This window comes from Callithrix jacchus, chromosome 17 (assembly GCF_049354715.1).
Source record: "Callithrix jacchus isolate 240 chromosome 17, calJac240_pri, whole genome shotgun sequence".
Lineage (NCBI taxonomy): Eukaryota > Metazoa > Chordata > Mammalia > Primates > Cebidae > Callithrix > Callithrix jacchus.
Genome location: NC_133518.1, coordinates 47,493,193 through 47,509,716, shown reverse-complemented (window position 1 = coordinate 47,509,716; position 16,524 = coordinate 47,493,193). Strand labels below are relative to the sequence as shown.

The 16,524-nt window shown below is 44.1% G+C and overlaps 1 protein-coding gene across 13 annotated transcripts in view; it reads right to left on the bottom strand.

Moving 5' to 3' along the window:
• Positions 1-15,803, bottom strand: part of STAG1 (STAG1 cohesin complex component) — a 438,539-nt gene extending 422,736 nt beyond the window's left edge. For 10 of the 13 annotated variants that reach the window (XM_078354162.1, XM_078354165.1, XM_078354161.1 and 7 more), the window contains exon 1: positions 13,668-13,851. The gene's annotated coding sequence lies outside the window, so the exon portion shown is untranslated. Of the gene's footprint in view, positions 1-12,822; positions 12,898-13,667; positions 13,852-15,470 lie in introns of those variants that run through there. The other 3 variants (XM_078354163.1, XM_054246862.2, XM_035278838.3) reach the window with 2 other exon arrangements.
• Positions 15,804-16,524: the final 721 nt, after the last annotated feature.

Below are 16,524 nucleotides of genomic sequence, written 5' to 3'. Positions count from 1 at the left end.
TCAACACATGAGATTTTAAACTGTAAATAGCAGCACATAGCATAAATTAAGGCATTGTTTCCCAAAAGTTACTTTTAGGCTATAAGAATAAAACAGAACACAGCCTAAAATGTTCTTCAACTTTTATACCTTGCACTATAAGAATTTCTGCACACTTACTAGTTGTACTGTGTTGGAAATAAAAGCTCAAAGTTGCAAAGAAAATGACCACTAAAGCAAAGGATTTCTCAGCAAAGCAAATTTACTTCTGTAGAAGGGTGCTGCTCGCAGAGCTGGTCACACAAGAGCACAATAAATAAAGGAGGGAAGGGGTTTTTATTCCTAATGCAGTTCGTCCCTGCTACTGTGTCCTGCCTCCGTTGGCTGGAATTGGACCGCACAATCTAAGCTGAACCCGGCTGGCTAACTTGAAGAGTGCAGGGGTGTGAGTTACACTGGCAGAAAGGGCAGTTTTGGCAGGAAGAGCTGTTACAGCAGGAGGGGTAATTTACAGAGTAGCAGATGTGGGCTCTGTAGATTAGGACCTGCAGTAAAGTTATTTACTGAAACCAGGGAAGGGAGGCACAAAGCACAAGGAAGTCTGGACTTGAAAGCAAGGAACAAAGAACAAGGGAACCAAACAAACAAAACCCTCTAAAGAGGTACTTCTTAAAGAGGTTATTTGACAATTCCCCCCTTTTAAGTATTATAACTCTTCCTCTTCAAATCTTTTTAATACGTCTCGACTTTGTTGTTCCGCTTGGTTTTCTAAAAGAAAAAGCTCATTTGAAAAAGGCAAGGGGGTCTGACGAAGATTTTGGTAAGAGCTGTTTTGATAAATTTTTGTATTAATTCTTGAACACAGGGAAGGTTACAACATCCTATGAGAATAAGTACACCTATGAAAACTGTAAGAGAAGTTAATAATGAAGGGATGAGCCCTTTTCATTTACCAAACCACCTTTCCATAAAATGTGAGAAGGGGTCATTTATTCCAGAATTTTTGGCTAGTTCATTCGATAATGAGGTAAGACCTTGTAAAGCTTTGATTACCATCCCATCAGGGGCTGTGTTGTTGGGGATAAATGTACAACATTAGATTCCATTCATAACACAGACTCCACCCTTTTCTGCTAGTATCATATCTAATGCTATTCTATTTTCCCAAGCAATTTGATTGGAAGGTCCTAATGGTTCAGCTATTCCCTTAATAGCATCCTCAGTATAATTAACACATTATTGTTGGTTGTAATACATGTAATTCATCCAATCTACATTTTTATTTATTAAGCAGAACAACCTGGACTCAAACTCTACAGGTATTTGATTTTGAGCTTTAAATGTATCTGGTTCCCCTAGTGGGACTCCAACAGCATCTATATAAATGTGAGGATCAAACGATCTGGGTGGGGCACTTCTTTTTACTTGATTCTGATTTTGTTGTTGTGTTGGTAGAATGCCAGGGTGAAAGGGATGGCCAACTGGACTAGAACACAAGTGCTGCTCCAATTACTTGGCAGAGAACTCAATAGTAGCCTTCTTCAATACCACCATACCTCTGCTCCAGAGTGAACAAGGGCAGTTTGACTGGGAAGTTCTTAAAGTCTTGGTTTCACTGCACCCTTTATATCTCCAAGAGGTACAGGGAATGAAGGGCAGTTTCAGCAAGAAGAGCCATTACAGCAGGAGGGGTAATTCACAGAGTGAGTAGCACTGTTGTGAGAGATACAACAGTGATGTAAAAATAACATCTGAGGCCAGAAGCTGGATGGCTCTAGGAGGCTGACCTGCAGAGCCTTTAACTTCAGGAAATAGCAATAAGAAAGTCTTGCGCACCTTACTGCCCACCATGCAGCGCATGCCCAATCGATCAGAAGACCATCCAAGTGGAAAAGGGACTATATGAGCCTTTGGCCTGCCTGCAGCACAAGCATTAACAGTTGCTTTTATTTAACACGTGAACAGAATATTTAATCCATTCCAACCAGGCATTTACATCTTGTTATCCCATCTCGACTGCTAAAGTTTGTCCTAAATCTCTAATTTCAACACTGCTGACTATGGCTTTGTCATTGCAAAGAGTAAGTTTGGTTGAAAGTAAGTTCAAGAGAAGGAGAAAGGAAAGGGGGTGGAGGATCAACGAAGCGCATTTCAAAATATCCTACTGGGTCTGTCCCAGAACGAATTGTAGTTCCTAAGCCATAGAAGCAACTTATAGTGGGGTTAGTGTTAGTGGAGGTGGAGACAGTGATGGAGATATGCACAGGGTTACACTGTTAAAGGTGGCTCTTGGCTTACTTTCTGCAGTCTTTAGGGGGTAAAGAACAGGCCCCTGCCACCAACATAGGGCATAATCTATTTCTTCCTGGGAGACAGACTCTTGCCATTAACATGTTTTATTAAAAGCTGACAATCCCACCCTAATTCGACCCCAAACTTTGGCCAGAAAACTGAGGGTCTGAGGATTGGTTCTTGGGTCCAAATGAAACAATAATATTTTACCATTTGTTGTTTTTCTGTTTGTTTTCTGAATTTTTTTCTTGTATTTAGTTCTCTCATTACCCTTCCAATATTTTAACATGAGACCTAGGGGACTAATCAGGGAATATGATTGCTATTAGCCTTATCCTTCCCATTTCTTGCCTTACTTGGGGCATTTTCCATCCTGAGTGCTGGTCAGGCTCAACCTCTCGTATTAGAGGTTTCTTGCCTTCCTCTTTCCTAAGGGCTCAACCCCCTTACTGGAGATTTCTTGCCTTTCCTATCTTGGAGGTTTTGTGTAAGAATGAATTCCTCATATTAGAGATTTCTTGCCCTCAATTGTATATCTCACACACACACAGTCAACCTCCAAGATATTCTAACTACCAAGGAAATACTTTGTCGCCCCTGCAACGTTTCTTACCTTGGTCTGTGTGCAGAGTTACCTGGTCACCGCAGTATCTAAGGATCCTTTCCACCCCCGTTGCATTGGGTACCTAATCTCCTGTTTGTGAGGCCACCACGAGATGGTGGGACGTGTCTTCTCTCAAGAGGCGGTCGCCAGCCCCTCCCAAAGGAGAATGGGAATCCTGGACAAGCCCCTAAACTGTTGGAAATAAAAGCTTGGCTGGCAAAGAAAACGAGCACTCAAGCAAAGGATTTCTCAGCAGGGCAAATTTACTTCTGCAGAAGAGTGCTGCTTGCAGGCCTGCAAAAGCACACTGAACAAAGGACAGAATGGGTTTTTATTCCTAACACAGTTTGTCCCTGCTACTATGTCCTGCCTCCATTGGCTGGAGTTAGGTCACACAATCTACGCTGAACCCAAACAGCCAACTTGAAGAGTGCAGGAGTGTGAGTTACAACAGTGGGAAGGGCAGTTTCAGCAGAAAGAGCCATTGGGGCAGGAGGAGTAATTTACAGAGTGAGCAGAATGTGTGGACTCTGTAGGTTAGGGCCAGCAGGAAAGTTATTTGCTGAAACCAGGGCAGGAAGGCACAAAGAACAAGGAAGTCTGGCCTTGAAAGCAGGGAACAATGAACAAAGGAACTAAATAAACCAAACCCTTTGAAGAAGAACTACTACTTGTATTTGACATACTGTCTCTGCTAAAGAATAGAGGCTGACTACCTCTCAGTGCCCTAAATAAGACAGGAAAAATTGTAACCTGATATGATCATGGCCAACCAAGCTTCATGATAAAATAGGGAGGCAGGTACCTCAAAGGAGAGAACCGTATCATCCTCATGCTTGACTACATATAAAACATTTCTTTTCCGCCTCTCTAAGACTGGGGAGGTAGATAAGGGTGTCTCAAACTACCACCTGAACCTTTAAACCAATTTAACAATTATGAAGAGAAATCTTGCCAGAGAGCCAAAACTCAGTACAAGTAATATTTAACTATTCATGTTCTCTTGATTAGAAAATAAAGGGAACTCTCCTAAAAAACTCTTCTGAACCATGTTTGTCATTTCCTGACACATAAAAAGGATCAATTGTTATGTGGGGCCGGAGGGAGCACACTGACAAGAAGGGTATCTTCTACTTCTATTTTTTATGCTTCCCGCCTTCCCCATCCACATTTCATTATCCCTGTTGTGCTGTTTTTTTGCTTTGGGTGTTTTGTTTTGTTTTTAATATCTCTCAATAGAACAGAAGCTTTTCAAGAGAAGAACCTATGTATTTATCAATTTTGTATACCCACTGCCACACACAGAGTAAGTACTCATAAAACATTTGCTGAATCTTAACTGAGGGATATTCTGCCATTCATGACAACATGGAAAAACCTGGACATTGTGTTAAGTGAAATAAGCTAGGTAAATACCTTATGATCTCATTTACATGTGGAATCTAGAAACGCTGAACTTGTCCTCTCCACCAGCCCTCAACAGTTTCTAGTCAGAATTCCTGACACTTAACCTAATAAACAAATTCCCCTCAATTACTATTATACTCTCTGATTTCAGTTTCCATGCTAAGCAGCTAACTTCCATTCTCCCTTCCTTCCCTCACTCCTTCCTATCCTATTTCTCTATCTCTCCGTCCCCCTCCTTCGTTTTTTCTCTTTTGAGATGGAGTTTTGCTCTTGTTGCCCAGGATGGAGTGCAACAGTACAATCTTGGTTCACTGCAACCTCCACCTCCTGGGTTCAATTGATTCTCCTGCCTCAGCCTTCCAAGTAGTTGGGATTATAGGCACATGCCACCACTCCCAGAAAATTTTTTGTATTTTTAGCAGAGACAGGGTCTCACCATTTTGGCTAGACTGAACTTGAACTCCTGACCTCAGGTGATGCGCCCACCTCAGCTTCCCAAAGTGCTGTACTCATAGGTGTGAGCCACTGTGCCAGGCCCCTTCTTCGTTTTTTAAATGTAGATGACAGTAATATACTTCCAGTGGCTCCCCACTGCTTTCCAGGCAAAAACCCCAATTCCTGGATGTCACTGTTCATCCTCAACTCTATATTCCACACCTTCGACCTTGCTCTCTCCACCTGCAAGCATTCTGCCTCTGCCATGTTTTTTGTTTTTTTGTTTGTTCTGACCCAAGGTCTAGCTCTGTTGCCCTGGCTGGAGTGCAGTGGAGCAATTTCAGCTTACTACGACTTTGCAACCTTGATCTCCTGGGCTCAAGCCATCCTCCCCCCACCTCAGCCTCCCAAGTAGCTTGGACTACAGGCGGCCGGCACCATGCCTGGCTAATTTTCGTATTTTCTGTAGAGACAGGGTCTTGCTATGACAGCCAGGGTGGTCTCAAACTCATGAACCTAAGCAATCCTCCGGCATTGGCCTCCCAAAGTGCTGGGATTACAGGCATGAGCCACTGTGCCCAGCCTTGCCTCTGCATCTTTTTTTTCCTTTTTTGAGACAGGGTCTCACTTTGTCACCCAGGCTAGAGTGCAGTGGTATGATCTCAGCTCACTGCAACCTCTGTCTCCTGGATTCAAGCAATTATTGTGCCTCGGTCACCCAAGTAGCTGGGATTACAGGCATACACCACCACACCTAGCTAATTTTTGCATTTTTTTTAATTTTTTTTTTTTTTTTTTTTTTTTTTTGAGACAGAGTTTCACTCTTATTGTCGAGGCTGAGTGCAATGGCACAATATCAGCTCACTGCAACCTCCGCCTTCCAGGTATCTGGAATTACAGGCGCCTGCCACCATGCCACTACAGCTAATTTTTTGTATTTTTAGTAGTGATGGGATTTCACTATGTCGGCCAGGCTGGTCTCCAACCCCTGACCTCGTGATCTGCCCACCTCGGCCTCCCAAAGTGCTGGGATTACAGACGTGAGCCACTGCACCCAGCCAATTTTTCTTTTTTAGTACAGACTGGGTTTCACCATGGTGGCCAGGCTGGCCTCAAACTCCTGGCCTCATGTCATCTTCCCGCCTCAGCCTCCCAAAGTGCTGGGATTATAGGAGTGAGCCATTGTACTGGGCCTTGCCTCCGCATTTTATGTTCACTTTTTCAGCTTCTACCTAGCCTGCCTTTTCACCATGCTACCTTTTCCTTCCTGGCTTTCAGTTAATGATACCACTTACTATATTCAACAAATATTTGTTAGCCCCTACTGTGTCAAAATCTATTCTAGATAACAATATAAATGAGGCACATAAGGCCTCTTATCACACAGCTAACATTCCAGAGAGAACAGACAATAAAGCTGCACTTCAAAAAATAAAATTAAATAATACAATACACTGAATTCATAGAAGCACAGAGAAAAATGAATGGTGGTTACCAGGGGATGAGAGTATGCATGGGGATTAAGAAGACACTGATCAAAAGGATACAAATTTTCATCAGGCCCAGTGGATCAGTACTGTAAGCCCAGCACTTCGGGAGGCCAAGGTGGGCAGATTACCTGATGTCAGGAGATCAAGACCAGCCTTGCCAACATGGTGAAACCCTGTCTCTACTAAAAATACAAAAATTAGCTGGGCATGGTGGTGCATGCTTACAATCCCAGCTACTCAGGAGGCTGAGGCAGAAGAACTGCTTGAAACCCGGGAGATGGAGGTTACAGTGAGCCAAGATCGCACCACTGCAATCCAGCCTGGGCTATAGAAAGACTCCGTCTCAAAAAAGAAAAAGGAAAGAAAATTCACTAGGCAGTTTTGGAAGACAGTTGAGGGGCGGGGGCGGGGGGGGGCCTCTTGATTTTCTGCCTGTCTTAAGAAGAGAAGCACTGAAAGCCTTTTAAGTAATCCATGGGTAAAAGAAGATACCACAAATTAAAAACAACATCAAAATAAATTATAAACATAGAACACATCGAAGTCTGCAGGATGCAGCAGTGCCAGATAAAAATGTATGGCTTTAAATGCTTATATTAGACAAATCAATTATCTAAGTTGATTATTTAAAAAGATAACTGATAAATCACTAGACTAATCAAAATAAAAAGAACATGTTGGCCAAATGCAGTGGTCATGCCTATAATCCTAGCACTTTGGGAGGCCAAGACAAGTAGGACTGCTTGAGGCCGGAAGTTCAAAATCAGTCTAGCCAACATAGTGAAACCCCACATCTACTAAAAATATAAAAAATTAGCCAGGCATGGTGGTGGGCACCTGTGATCCCAACTTCTCAGGAGGCTGAGGCAGGAGAATCACTTGAACCCAGGAGGCAGAGGCTGCAGTGAGCCGAGACTGTGCCCCTGCACTCTAGCCTGGGCAACAAGAATGAAACTTTAAAAAAAAAAAAAAAAAGGAAGAAAAAGAACATATTAACAATACCAGAAATTAAAGAAGAGATATCACTACAGATCCTATAGACATTAAAAGGATAGCAAGGAAATCTTATAAACTCCTGCCAGTCAAATAAAATGAACAAATTTCCCTAAACTGACACAAGACGAAACAGAAAACCTGAATAGCCCTAAGTCTAGTATAGAAACTAAATCTGAATGTTATCAAAACCATCCCAAAAAGAAAATTCCAAGTCCAGATATTATTACTGGTACATTCTAAAATTCAGGAAAGAATAACAATATTACACAAACTACTTCAAATAGAGGGAACATTTCCCAACCTCTTTTATGAAGCCATCATAACTCTAATACCAAAACCTGACAAAGACATTACAATAAAACTATAAAGCAATATACCTAATAAAGAAATAGGCCAAAATTCCTACCAAAATAATAGTCAATACAAAGAGGATACATAATACACTGTGATCAAGTTGGGTTATCCCAGTAACCAAGATTATTTTAACTTTTGAAAACCATCATAAATTGATCCACTCTACCACAACCAGCATTCTTAATAAAAAAAAGATCAGAAAATATCAGAGTACACTTAATAAAGATTAAGTACTATTTCATGAAACTTTTATTTTCATTGTGTGTGTGTGTACTGGGCCACAACATAAAATGTTTTTGTTAACTGCTAGCAGAAGCTAGAAAACAAGTTAAAAGCCATTGCTATTGTGTTTAACTATAGCAAAACTCCACTGAAACACTTGGACAACTGAATGGTACATCATTTTGGCTCAAAGCACAAAGGAATATACTTCATAAACTAGGTAGGAAATTCTCACATAACCCATCAATATATACACCTACTATGGACCCACAAAATTAAAAATAAAATAAGCTGGGGAGGAAAAGAAGGCAAGATTCACAACATCCTTCACTGCTGACTGGCAAAAAAAAAGAACAGCCATCCTCAACCTTTGTGGTACCAAGGACCAGCTTCATTTTCCACGGATGGGGTGGGGAATCAGATGGTTTCAGGATAAAACTTTTCTACCTCAGATCATCAGGCATCAGATAGATCGCGCAACCTAGATCCCTTGTATGTGCAGTTCACAACAGAGTTTGCAATCATATGAAATATGATAATCTAATGCTGCCACTGATCTGACAGGAGGGGGAGCTCAGGTGGTAAACCTCACTCACCTGCCTCTGACCTCCTGCCGTACAGTCCAGTTTCTAACAGGCCACGGACCAGTACAGGTCCATGGCCCTGGGGTTGGAGAACCTTGATTTAGAACAGCAGTGTCCAATCTTTTGGTTTCCCTGGGCCACAATGGAAGGCCACACATAAAATACACCAATAACAGCTAATAAGCAAAAGAAAACAAACAAACAAACAAACAAAAAACCACCTCATAATATTTCTAAGAGTTTACAAAATTTGTATTGAGCCTAATTCAAAGCCATTCTGGGCTGCATGATTTACAAGAGGAGAAAACTGACAGAAGCAATAAGGGGTATGTTATATAAAGAAAAAGATTCTATAAAACCAACTGGACTAATTCTAAGACAAGGCTTCTTTTGGCACTAAAAGGCAGGAAACTGAGATCCTGTCTTCTTAACCACCAAAATAACAGAAAACTTCCTATAGACACAACTCTCTTAATTCCTTCCTCAAGAATCTCATTCTGTGGCTTATGCAAGAACATCCTCTTAGCTTCCTGCTTCCTAGTTTTTCCCTACCACCCTAGCAAGAATCATCAAAATTCTAAAGATTTATATTTTTATTCCGTTAACAAAGATTTACCAAGCCTCTATTATATTGTTTCGGTGTTAAAATATATCTCCCTCACAATTTTAATTCCCATGTATAGCCTTTAAAGCAAGGGTGTCCAATATTTTGGATTCCCTGGGCCACACTGAAGAATTCTCTTGGGTTACCCATAAAATAAACTAACAATAACTGATGAGCTTTAAAAAAAAAAGTCATAAATCTCATAACGTTTTAAGATAGTTTATAAATTTGTGTTGGGCGCAGGCTGGACAAGCTTGCTTTAAAGCTTGATATCCTTGGCTAACTTGTCTTAATTGCCTCTTAGGAAAATATTTTGCTTCTTGGACTGCTAAACCACATACCATGACTCAACTTCTACAGCCTTACTCTTACACTTTCAAATTAACTATTCTCTTCTTAAGAATTCTCTCCTCGGCTGGGAATGGTGGCTCGTGCCTGTAATCCCAGCACTCTGGGAGGCCGAGGCAGGTGCATCACAAGGTCAGGAGATCGAGACTATCCTGGCTAATGTGGTGAAACCCTGTTTCTATTAAAAATACAAAAATTAGCCGAGCATGGTGGTGCATGCCTGTAATCTCAGCAACTTAGAAGGCAGAAGCAGGAGAATCACTTGACCTGGGAGGTGGAGGTTGCAGTGAGCAGAGATCACACAACTGCACTCCAGCCTGGGTGACAGAACAAGACTCCATTTCAAAAAAAAAAAAAAAAAAAAATGACCTCCTTACAAGCTGCTAGACCAATCACACCACAACAACTGTCAGATGGCAATGATTGTGTCAATCTGTCTGCCACTTAGTGTGATGCAAGGCATTTAAATTCCATAACTTCCACCAGACAAAGTGACTCACACCTGTAATCCCAGCACTTTGGGAGGCCAAGGTAGACAGATCGTTTCAAGTCAGGAGTTCAAGACCAGCCTGACCAACATGGTGAAACCTTGTCTCTACCGAAAATACAAAAAAATTAGCCAGGCATGCTAGCGCATGCCTCTAGTCCCAGCTACTCGGGAGGCTGGGGCACAAGAATCACTTGAACCCAGGCAGTGGAGGTTGCAGTGAGCCTAGATCATGCCACTGCACTCTGGTTGGGACAGACTCAAAAACTAATAATAATTTTTAAAAACTGGCTGGGCGCTATGGCTCATGCCTGTAGTCCCAGCTCGGGAGGCCAAGGCGGGAAGATAGCTTGAGCCCAGGAATTCAAGACCTGCCTGGGCAATATAGCAAGACCCTGTTCTCTACAAAAAGGGAAAAACAAAAAGACAAAAAAATAAATAATTTTTAAAAATTAAAAAAAGTGTTCTTAATGGCATAAATGAAAGAAAAAATAATTATATAAACTCCCTTCTCCCACTGCCTCCCTTAATAACTTTTTTAATTTTAGTTTTTTTAAATTTCCTCTCAATGCAATAGAATGCTTTTATAGAGGAAGGCACTTAAACTAAGGTACCAGGAAATATGGGGAAATAAAAAGGTGAGGAAAAGGCAATACAAGTAAGACTAAACTGATCAAGTGGGGTTACTGCTCTGCCTATATCCTCTCCTTGTATGTCCAAAATCTGAAGAGGCAAGTATGAAGATACTTCTTTTCCCATGGCAGGCAAAATTCTTAAGAACCTTAAATAACCCTCCCCTCGAGTCTGGGAAAGACCTGTAGAAATAATGGAATATTATTACTGCGGTTATGTTATATGACAAAATATAAGTCTGCAGGTGTAGTTAAGGTCCTTAATCAGTTGAGCTCACCAAAAAGGAGACTATCTGGGTGGGCCTGACCTAATCTGGTGACCTTTTTAAAAGCACCCTTAAAGAGGAATCAGAGATCACACATAGAGGAAATCAAGGAGACTGATTACTGCTAGCCTGGATAAATGCTAACAGTCATGTTGTGAACTGTCTATGTGGCCACATGGCAAGGAACTGAGAGCAGTTCTTGGCCAACAGCTAACAAGAAGGTGGGGACTTCAGTCATACTACTGCAAGGAAATTAATTATGCCAACAAGTAGTGACCTTAAAAGACAACTCTGGCCAGGCACAGAGGTTCACACCTGTAATCCCAGCACTTTGGGAGGCCAAGGGGGACGGATCACAAGGTCAAGAGATTGAGACTATCCTGACCAAAATGGTGAAGCCCTATCTCTACCAAAAATGCAAAAATTAGCTGGGTGTGGTGGTGTACACCTGTAGTCCCAGCTACTCCAGAGGCTGAGGCAGGAGAACTGCTTGAACTCGTGAGGCGGACGTTGCAGTGAACACCCCCACAAAAAAAAAAAAGACAACTCTAAGACTCAGATATGAACTGCAGCCACAGCTGACACCCTCATTTTAGCCTGTGAGATGCTCAGCTATACCTTCCTAAACTTCTGACCTACGGAAGCTGAAATAATTAAGTGTTAAGCTGCTAAGTGTGCAACTTGTTACCCGTTTTAAAAAAATGTCTAATACACCCTCCTCATTAAGGATATAAAGATACAGGACAAAGCAACAAATAAAAGGGGAAACAAGAATGATGAATCTTTCCCCAGAATATATTATTTCTTCTTACCGCACTGAGATTATGAAGAAATATACAGCCCCAGAATTGAGGGGGGGAAAGGTTAAAACTATATAAAATTCTATAAATTTTAAGTTATAGCAATTAAAAGGGTTTTTCACACACATCTTGTTAGACAACCACCATAAGATATTACCCCATTCTATTTTCTTTTTTAAAGAGATGTGGTCTTGTATTTTGCCCAGGCAGGTCTCAAACTCCTGGGTTTAAGAGTTTCTCCTGCCTCGATCTACAGAGTAGCTGAAACTACAGAAGTGCACCACTGGACCCAGCTCCCCATTTTAGAGATGAAGAAAGTAAAGCTCATAGGGGTAACATCCTGAACACCACAAACCCAGGGGATGTTCAAAGTAACTTCAGTCCAGGGCGCACTCCCTCTCCCCTGAACCATTGTGCCCTTAAGGCTTTAAAAGAGCCAATCAAATCTACAGTCATTCTATTACTCTCTCTCTTCAAAGGAGGCAATCCTAGTAACACAACAAGTTTCCATATTTTGCATCTATTTAAATATCCCAACATCGAAACTGCAGTGAAAACAGAAAAATTTCCACTCAAAAGTAGTTCGTTTGTGAAAATGACCATTAGCAGGCCACATGAATTTAGTTTACTCAAAGTACATTTCAAACTCGTAAAGGAAAAAAACGTGGCAAAACACCTGTAGATCTTCTACAACTTTAGGTAACAATTTGTCTTATAAGTATTCTTAATCATCAAAAGCAAGGAAATAACATTTCTGCTAAGTATTCCTCATCATCAAGAGCAAGGAAATAACATTTCTTTCTATTCCCTATTTCCCTGCTTAGTTAAAACTTTTTAGTCTGAATTCTTCATACATTATGAATATAAGAACGTACATTATTTTACAAAATAAACAAGTTTTTATTTTCACTGTTCTGTATGTTCCCTAAGTGCTTCACCATGAGAATGTGCAATTTTTTTAAAACACGAGGAAAACTAAAATGTATAGTCACATTCAAATTCCACATAAGTTACAAATCACACAACTTTGTGCCAATTCAGATATTTTCTCGTGTAAACACTATTTTTGCTAAGATGCAAAATACAGTCCTTCTAGTCAGAACCACGAGAGAAAATAAACTCTATCCATCTTAACACCAACTTTAACAGCAAATAATTCTTTATCACAAATTGCAGTTTTTTGTCTTGTCCAAAACCGTCCCAAGACTTATACGCCCGGGGCACGATTCCCTGAAATGTGAAGAGAATCGATAACATTTCAAATGTGGGTAGATGGGGGTGACCTGACAGTCCTAAAACCTGAACATTCTTAGTACCCATACCATACAAGAAGCACCCAGTCCGGACCCTGCAAACGAGGCTCAGGTCCAACTCCAAGCATTCCAGTTTCCCACCCCGCCCCCACCTCGAGAAAGGAGGGAAAACAACTTTTATTGGCCTCGTTTCTCAAGGGACTGGCAAACTAGCGGGGCAGTGCTTGGGCCTGGACACGTTTCATAAGGCGGCCCCCGCCGCACACTCAGAGAGCAGATAGCTGGAAAGGCCGGCATTGACGCCCCATCTCCTCCAGCCGCCACCCCCGGCCCCACCCCGCCAACAAGAAGCTTTGGCCAGCCACCCCGGCGAGCGACCCCCAGGCCCCAGCGCTGAGGCGAGCTCGTTGTCATGTGACGACGCCGCTAAAACACCGCAGAAACGCAGGTCCGCGGGCGGCGGAAGGCATTCGCGCCAGCCCGCCTCGGCCCGGCCCCGCTGGGCGCGGGCGAGTCCCGAGAGCCCGGGCGGGGGGGCGGAGGGCGGGCTTGGCGGCGGGCCCGAGCGCGCCACAAAGGCTTCCGCGCCAGTCGCCGTAGTGCCCGGGCGGGCGGGGGCAAAATTTTCGGGGCCCGCGAGAGGGGTGGCGAGCGACGAAGGCGCCAGGGTGCCCGCCGCGCCCACAGCTGCTTCTCCGGGCACTCGGACGGCCCACGACCGCCGCGCCCCGCACAGGCCCGCGCGGCCTCCCTCCCCCGCGCGGAGCCCGCGCCCGGCCCGCCCGCTCCCCGCTCGCGCTCTCTCGCTCTCGCCCGGCCTCCATCTTGGATCGGCGCTTCCAGCCCCCGCGCCGCTGCCGCCGCATTCCCCCTCTTTCCCGCCCCCCGCCGCCGTCGCCGCCGCCCGCACTCACCTCAGCTGCCCATCCGGGCGCCACCGGCCGTCGACCTAGTTTCCCCCCAAAAGTCTCCGGTGTGTTATTCCCGATGTGGGGGGGTTGTTACGGGGTGGTCGCCGGGGGTTCGGGAGCGGGGGCCGCGCCTTCAACGGAGCTGCAATCCTAACCCGCCATCTGGTGGCATTTTCCACACGCCAATGGCGCCGCTGCAGACCTGGGTCCGGACCGCCCTCTGCTGGCCGCGGTGCTCACTGCCTTGCTGACGGGACGAGCCTGCCCGGAAAGGGGAGGGAGCTGAGGCGCGAGCTAGGGGCCGCGGCAGGGGCGCGCGCAAACGCTTTCCTGTGGGGATTGCGCGCACGCGCACCAGCGGGGCGGGAAACGTGGCCTCTGCGTGGCGGCCCCGCCCCCACACGAAGCGCTGGCGCAGCTCAGCCAATCGCGAGCGGCGTAGATTTCTGGGTAAGGGCGCTGTGGACGGTTCTTGGGCCGCCCGAGGCGGGCGGAAGGATGGCCACGGGGGCGCCTGCGCGTCCGGCTCGCCGAGTTGCCGCCCGCCATTTTTGGAGCTTCTTGGAAACCTAGGAAGGAACCCAACCCGGGTTCCTTCACCGAGGCTCCTCCCTAGGTCTCAGGGCCGGCGCTTTCCTATGTCCCCGCCCGGCTGCTGCTGCCCCCATCCGCCGCTATCGAGACGCGCTGCGGAAACCCGAGGGCGAGGCCATGCAGATCCCTGCTTCCACTTTACTTGGATTTAGCGAGGGCCTCAGAGCTTAGCATTGTATTAGCGATTTACTGTTGACAAGCGCTTTCACTAGGCGAGAGTGGAAAGGTTTCAAAGGAAATGTTGGGGACTTCCCCTCGCCATTAAGCTAGACGAAACCCTGCCCGCCCCAGGCCGATTGGCGTCATCCTGCCTCTGTAAAGCACATCCTTTCCGTGGTGCCGGCTTTGCATAAGGCGGCAGCATTGGCTAGTTTGTGAGAAGAGAATATAACTGGACTGAGAAAATAGACTCAGATGTGAAGTTGGATTTTTCCTTCCACAACCTAGGACTACTTTCAGTAGCTCCGAAATAGACATGAGAATCTTAGCCTTCTAGATACCAAAAGAAATAATCACTAAGGTGAAATCATGAACAAACTATTTTATGTTGAATGTCACCTCTTCCCTGATCGCCACCTCCCTGCCCCTCCGTGGCTATGGCTCCTGCCTTTGACCTACTTACAAGTTTTCACAACAAAAGTGAATCCTTACTCTCTTGGATCATTACCCCATGTATGACTAACTTCTCTATCGCTATAGCCAGCTCTATTTCAGTATAGAATCGCTCAACTAGTCTTCAGGGCCATTCTGCAGTAGGTTACTCCTATTTGTAGTTTCTCTTCCAAGGGTTACAAGATGTGTGGCTTTTCGCTGGAGGCAGTCATAACCAGATTAATTTGTGACTGGACTCCTTCTTATAATTTTACTGGGTTTTTTCCTAATCTCTGGCTGATTTCCTATCCTATTCTCCACAAAGACTCTTTAAAGCTTTCCATGTTATTAAAGATGCCAGTTCCAGTCCATACTAATAGATAAATTCATCCAGTTTCCTGGGCTCAAAGCTTTGGGACTCCAATTCAGGTTTGACGTTCCCTCCATCATGAAGTATCTGTGACCACCTCCTGCTCACGATCTCAAAACTTCTAACCAAATTAACCCAGAACCCTTTTCCTTCTCTACAAAACCAGTCCCTCTGCCTGAAACTATGTATGCCATCCCTTTCCTTCTCCTTCTCCCACCACTACTTTCCTAAGTATCTTATATCATAAATACCTTCTTATCCATTGGCTTCTTCCTTCCAATCTCAGAAGTTTCTGTTGCCTTGGCTGGGTGCGGTGGTTCACGCCTATAATCCCAGCACTTCGGGAGGCCAAGGCTGGCGGATCACAAGGTCAACAGATCGAGACCATCCTGGCCAACATGGTGAAACTCCGTCTCTACTAAAAATACAAAAATTAGCCAGGCCTGGTGCTGTGCGCCTGTAATCCCAGCTTCCGGAGGCTGAGGCAGGAGAATCACTTGACCCCAGGAGGTGGAGGTGGAGGTGGCAGTGAGCTGAGATCACTTGACTGCACTCCACCCTGGGCGACAACAGTGAGACTGTCTAAAAAAAAAAGAAGTTCCTGTTGTCTTTTTTTATTCAGTACTGCTACTCCTTCCAGTTGCTATACTATCAACCTTCCTTTCATTGTCACATTTCTCAAAAGAAACAGTTACAGTTTTTACCAATCCCTATACCTTCCTTGAAACCCTTTTTGCCTTTCTAAGATACTTCCCTGGATCTACACCTACCTAGTTTGCTGGTCTTCTGATTTCTTTGCTAGCACCTCCTCTTTCTTCAGTCTGTTCTCTGCTGCATGCCTTCTCTTAGGTCTCCCAAAATTAGTCTGTTCCTGATTTTTCCTTAACTGAGGTTCCTTGTGTTCAGCTACTTGCCAGAAAGCTGCAGCTCAAAATTCAACACTTAAAATAATTCATCTCTCTTACTTGAATTTCTTAATATGTCTTAACATTGTAATTTTGGCATAGTGTAGTGATTAAGAACATGAACTGTGAAACAAGACTGCTCTGGAAAGCTGTAACCTTAGGCAAATCTCTGTGTTTCAGTTTCCTCAACTGCAAAATGGAAATAACAGTACCAATCTCATAGGGTTGTTATGAGTATTAAGCTATTTAATATTTATATATTATAGAAATGCCATCAGGATTATTACATTTGTTGTTTCTGATATTCCCAAGAGGTTTTTTTTTTTTAATTGAAGACTGGCTCCACTGAGGATTTGAATCAGCAACCTTGCAGTTGCAGGCTCTATACCTTAACTACTGT